The sequence below is a fragment of the Dioscorea cayenensis genome, unplaced genomic scaffold, assembly GCF_009730915.1.
Source record: "Dioscorea cayenensis subsp. rotundata cultivar TDr96_F1 unplaced genomic scaffold, TDr96_F1_v2_PseudoChromosome.rev07_lg8_w22 25.fasta BLBR01000029.1, whole genome shotgun sequence".
Taxonomy (NCBI): Eukaryota; Viridiplantae; Streptophyta; class Magnoliopsida; order Dioscoreales; family Dioscoreaceae; genus Dioscorea; species Dioscorea cayenensis.
This window is the reverse complement of record NW_024086420.1, coordinates 99,520-105,938: the sequence shown is the minus strand read 5'-3', so window position 1 is coordinate 105,938 and position 6,419 is coordinate 99,520. Positions and strand designations below refer to the sequence as shown.

Here is a 6,419-nt window from a genome sequence, read left to right as displayed (position 1 = left end):
TAGGGGCCCGAGAAGATCGCTGCAAGTCTAGCATAATGCCTTTGATATCTGATGTACTCTGCCATGATGTGTCCTAAGTGAATCGGTACGCGCTGCACCATCGAGTGCAAGTATAGAAGCTCCTGCCGGCTCAGAACACCAGTGCTATCACCATGGCCATTCACCGACCTACTCATGATGGCATGTAAATATCTGTATGCAAGTCGGGAAAGACACGTAGCCTTGGACACCCCCGGCTGGTACTGACCCTAAACACATAGTACTCTGTAAGCTCTCTGCGGGGTCAAGGCTCCAGGATAATCAGTCAGTAACTGAGTTTACTCCTCAATGTATGTGAATGCCTCCTCATACAAGGTAAGAAGAACTGAAAACTGAGTGATACTCAAGCTATGGTGGTGTCCAAGTGCTCTAAACTGAATAGTGTCCAAACTGTCGAAGTTCGCGTAAGATCTATCAAACTCGAATGATGATAGCACCTCAAGTGCAAACTCTCGGATGACTGGCTCTCTAATCATCAATAACTTCCGCCAATCACCTGCTGAAACGAGATCCTCAACATCATCAGTGAATTCATCTCCCTGTTGTAGATCTCTCAGTATACTTGTGTCCAGGAATCGAGTCTATCCGAACCGGAGTCTCGACAAGCGCTCATAGCGAACCTGATGCTCTGGAATCGCGAAACTAATGCACTCAGGTTCAGGGGATTACTCACGCGGCCTCTTATCAGCTTGCTTCTTCGACCGAGGTGCCATAATCTGCAAAATTTGAAACGAAATTGATCAAACAAGTTGATAAAATAATGCTGCAGAAATCCACACGGTCGTGTTGAATTTCCGCACGCCCGTGTGAATCCACGGGACATGAAAACCACATGGCCGCGCTTCAAAAATCCAAAAATACAACTTAAAAATACTTCTATCTTTGATCTAAACATAAATCATCTTTCTGATTGGAGAAACGAAGCATTATTAACCAGATTAATCGATGGAAACCATGAATTGATGAAGAAAATAATAAATAGGGCTTACCAACGAGATGGGATGAGAAAATGAAGAACAAGCCGGAAAACCTCGCAAAAAAATTCTACCAAATTGGCTCTATTAAACCGGAGAGTGATGTGAGAGTGTTTTCAGACGAATAGAGGAGGTGAAGAGGGAGAGAAACTATTCTTCTTTAAAAAGAACTCACGACCCTTTGCATTCTGTGTATCAACACGGGCGTGTGGAAATTGCCCATGCCCGTGCGCCTCATTACAAGTGAGCCACAGGAAGGCACACATGGCCCTTTGCGCCCTCGGGAAAACACTCATCGACTCTGACTGCTCTCGCACGAGCGTGCGGAAAATACCTACGCCCGTGCGCCCGACCCATAGGAGTAGCCGCACGTCCCTGTGGCTTCTCTGGACATCCGAAAAAAATACCAAGTGTTCTACACGCCCGTGCGGAAATTCCGCACGGGCGTGGACATTCACGTGCCCAACTCACAGGGGCAGCCACACGCCCCTGTGTCTTCTCGGGATGGACAGAACTCCTCTACAGAGTTTCGCACGGGCGTGTGAATATTACCCACGCCCGTGCGGTTTTCACAAGGGTGCCCACAGGGGTGAGTCGACGCCCCTGTGTGCTCTCGGGATAATCTGCCCAACTCTACAGGAATTCACACGTCTATGCAGAAATTACCCATGGGCGTGTGACAATCGCATGGTCGTTCACAAGTGCCGCCGCACGCCCCTGTGCCTTTTCTGGATGAGCTCGCAGTGCAAATCCACGGGTGTGCAGAAATTCCACACGCCCGTGTGTTTTCTCTGGATGCCTTAGAAAAGTCTGCAGGCTCTGCAGAAAATCTCTGAACATGTTTACACACTCAGAGCCTGCCCTATTATGCAAATTTTACCAGTGAAAAACATGAAGATAGAGCTCAAACGACCAAACTTCGCCAATTCCACATGAAAACACACAATGAATACTCAAAGCCCACAAGAAAATCTCGGCACAAGCATCTGAAAATCAAGACACCAACACTTAACAGATTATTCATGCAAACAAAGTAAACTAAAAGCTAAGAAAACTAGTAAACACTTGGGTTGCCTCCCAAGAAGCGCTTGTTTAATTTCACTAAGTTTGACGTACCTTGTCTTACCTCACGAGGGTTCATAGATGAAGTTTGCCCTCTTACCCATGACTTTAAAGCATGATGAGCACAATCTATTGAAAGTAGAGGGTGTATTATCGGGCTTGGGACCACCTAGCAATGGTTCATCCAACTCCTTCCGTTAACGGACGTCTCCAACAGCCTTGGAGTGTTTCTGGTATCGTCTCCTAGCCCTCTTCATTTTTCGGAGCACCTTCTTCAAGATTCCCGGGGTAGACGGTACTTCTTCCATCGATCCAAGCATCATTACATCTTCATGTCCCTCCTCTTGGTCGAACAAACCTTCATACGGATCCGGATTGAACATTTCCTGCATGTATTCATCAACAATTTCATCAGTATTGTCTAGAAATTATAAAGTATCATCGAAATCAAGAGAATGCTGCATGGCTTCAGCAAGGCGGTATATGAGCTTGTCATCTCCAAATCTCAATGTGAGCTCTCCGCCGTCCATGTCAATCAATGCTTTGAAAGTCCGCAAGAACGGTCTCCCAAGTATCAAGGGTATATCCGCATCCTCATCGATATCTAGCACTACAAAGTCAAACAGAAAAATGTACTTGTCCACCTTGACAAGCACGTCTTCAATGATGCCTCTCGGATGTTGCACTATTAGGTCCGCTAGTTGCAAAGTCATCGAGTAGGCCTAGGCTCGCCCAAGCCTAGCTTCTGAAAGAATGTGTATGGCATGACGTTGATACTAGGCCCTAAGTCCGACAATGCCATTTCCTCACCTAAATTGCCAATATTACACGGAATGATGAAGCTTCCCTGGGTCTTTCTTCTTGTTCGGCATGTTCTTTTGCAACACCGCCGAGCATGAAGCATCTAGAATCACTGAAGCACTCTCCTCCAACTTCCTCTTGTTAGTCAATAAGTCTTTCAAGAACTTCGCATACTTAGGCATTTGGGCGAATGCCTCAACAAAAGGAATATTGATGTGGAGTTGTTTGAACAAACTCAGGAACTTCTTGTACTGTTCATCCCCTTGGTCATTTTTCAATCTAGAGAGATAAAGGATTCTTGGCTTGAAAGGTGGGGGTGCCGCCTCTTTCTCTTTGCTTGTCCCCTCTTCTACCTCTATAACCTCGGGTGCGTGTTTTTTTGGCTTCTCACTAGGAAGCCTACCTTCAACCTCACAACCACTAATCAAAGTGATCGCCTTCACATGCTCTCTAGGGTTGGTCTCTGTATTGCTCGACAAGCTTCCATGTGGCCTTTCGAAGAGAGACTTCGCAATTTGCCCCCACTTGATTTTCAAGGTTATGCAAAGAAGCGGTGTGGTTGCGAAGTGTAGCCTCAACTGATTCAAACCTTGTATTTGCAGATTACACAAATCTAGCCAAGTGCTTCTCTAAGTTAGTCATTCGGGTTTCCAAACCTGAGACTCTGTTTTCCACTTGAGGGGCTTTTTGTTGTTATTGTTGGAAACCCGGTGGCCCCATGGCCTTTTGTGGACCCTGATTACTCCATGAGAAATTGGGATGATTCTTCCAACCTGAATTGTAGGTATTGCTATATGGGTTTCGTTGAGGTCTCATGCCATTACCTACAACATCAACATTCTCCACCGAAGAAACATCACTGATAGAGATCAGGAAATCGGAGGGAGCATGTCCTCCACCACACCCATTGCAATTAGTCACGGTCGCCACTCTATTTGAAGTTAGAAGATCTAACTTCTTACTCAAACTCTCCACTTGAGCCGCCAATAAAGTTACCACATCAATCTCATGGAGACCGGCCACTTTCTTCTTCTCCCTAGCATTCCATTAGTAGTTGTTTAACCCCATTTCTTTAATCAACTGACGGGCCTCATCGGGGGTCTTGCTACCTAAGGTACCTCCTACTGCCACATCCAAGAGTTCCGTTGTACTCAGGTTCAAACCATTATAAAATGTCTGAACAGTCATCCACTCCGTGAATCCGTGTTGGGGGCACTTTCTCAGGAGCTCCTTGAACCTTTCCCATGTCTTGAATAGAGACTCCAATTCCCACTGAACAAAGGATGAGATCTCATTCCTAAGCTTTGCAGATTTTCCGGGAGGGAAATAAAGGGCAAGAAAAGCTTCTACCATCTCCTCCCATGTGGTGATCGATGCTCTAGGTAATGAGTGTAGCCACTGCTTCGCTCTCCACTTTAGGGAAAATGGGAAGGCTCTCAACTTGATGGCATCATTTGTCACTCCATTTATCTTCAGCATATCACACACCTCGAGAAAACTCTCTATATGACTGTTTGGATCCTCATCGGCCAAATCGTTGAACTGTGGGGATTGCTGCAACATGTGGATGAATGCCGGCTTCAACTCAAAGTTCTGAGCCATAATCGGGGGACGCACAATACTCGATTGTGTCCCCAATATTGAAGGTCTGGCATAATTAGAAAATGTTCGCTGTTGCTCATTCTGTTCAGCCATGTTTTCAGATCCTTCTACTTCCAAATAAGCTAGATTAGACTGTTCTTGCACAGGCACTTTCCCTTTTCTTCTAAGTGTACGTTCAAGCTCAAGATCTCCTTCAACCAATATTGAGGGACTCCCTCGGGTCATAACCTGGAGCTGCACTCAAAAAGAAAGAAAAAGAAATCAGAACGATGATAGAATAACAAGATATAAAATAGAATGTATGGTGAAATAGCTAAGAAAACAAAGTGCAAAGTATCTCTAAACGCCTGCTCCCCGACAACGGCTCCAAAAACTTGACAAGGTCCCCTTGCGTATATCCCGCAAGTGCACGGGTTTGTCGAAGTAATAACCCGGGTGAGCGGGTATCGAATACACAGGGAGTAGGGAATAAAAGCACTTAATTCGCTTCTTAGCTATGTGAAAGATCAGTAGCGATAATTGTGACAATGATTCAATACTCAAAAGTAAAAGCAACAAGTAAGATAGCACGAGTAAAGGAGGAGGTAAGGCAATCGATAAAGATGGGGTACTCGGATAATACTCCGCCTAGGATAATTATTTCAAGTGCAAGAATCCTCTATTATGCTTCCTAATCAATGCAATGGTGAGTCGTGGAAATCCTTAATTACATAGTCCCAAATCTAAGGTCAACTATGCCTAACTCTATACATGTCCCGGAGGAGAGATTAGATAACCTCTCAACCTCGCACTCGCATAGAGTTGCAATGAGCTCTAGGGATTCCAAGTGATAAATCTCTTCCTAATTATAGACCTAACCCTTTGGTCCAGGTGGAAGATCCCTAACCACGATTAAGCCTTAGATACTAAGATCACCTCAACGCTTCACTCCGTTGCACGTGCAACTAAGCCCCAGCGGAAGTTTATCCCTTAGACCATTCACTCTATTATGGCTGCAAAGAACTCGAGGAATGGAGGTAGAATCTATCACGTCGGAGGGAAAAAGGGACGCTCCTGTACCTCTTGACTCACCCTCTCAACTGTCTCCAACCTAGCTTTGTCTAATGCTCGTGGTGTGTCACTCACTCACAAGGTTACCAGCGAGAACTCTCAACCCTAGTGTCAGTCTAGGGTAAATGTTCATACAATCAAGCATTCAAGGTTGGAACTCACAATAAACATCAATTAATTGAAAACATAATAAAGAGATTCAATGAAACAAATACATCCTAGGGTTCACAAATACCCAAGTACCTACTAGGGGTTTACCTCTCCATGGAGCTAAGTACAATCAGAGAAATAGAATGTAAAAGCAATGAATCCATAGAAAACCACCTCGATGGTCGTGTCGATGGCCTTGTGGAGAGTCCTCTACTCGTCGTCCAACGATTCCCTAGTCCGGTATAGGATACGCCTCGGCGGAAGCTCTCCTACCAACCTTCTTCCTAAGGAATGACGATATCGGAGCCGTAGAACCTCACCAAAACCCTAGCCAATACCCCTCAAAACCCTAGCCAAAGCCCTCTCTCAGATTGAGGAAAAGATGGAGAAAAGAATACTAAAATCGGGGTTGATTCGGCTTTAAATAGGGCTGGAATCGGGCGACTACACGGGTGTGGATGCTTCACGCGCCCGTGCAGAATTTCTACATGGGCGTGGATAATTTCCAGACGCCCGTGTGGATTCTCTGAACTCCTGTTTTCTCGGCCGACTATGAATAGTGATGCTACAGTACCCATGCTGAATAGCTTCCCGAATCCATACTTTCATCGGAGTAACGCAAACGGGCACACGTTCACGTCGTGGATCACTTGCTTCTTCAATGACGGATAAGTTGATGGAGATCTTGTTCTATGTGCATAAGTCGGAATGCTCGAGTGTGACTTCCTTTGTGCCCCTCCA

General features: G+C 45.5%; 1 non-coding gene across 1 annotated transcript; it reads left to right on the top strand.

Moving 5' to 3' along the window:
• Positions 1-4,074: 4,074 nt before the first annotated feature.
• On the top strand, positions 4,075-4,181 carry LOC120253271. The gene has a single exon (XR_005534224.1). It is a non-coding gene; the product is annotated as a small nucleolar RNA R71 (small nucleolar RNA).
• The last annotated feature ends 2,238 nt before the right edge of the window (positions 4,182-6,419 follow it).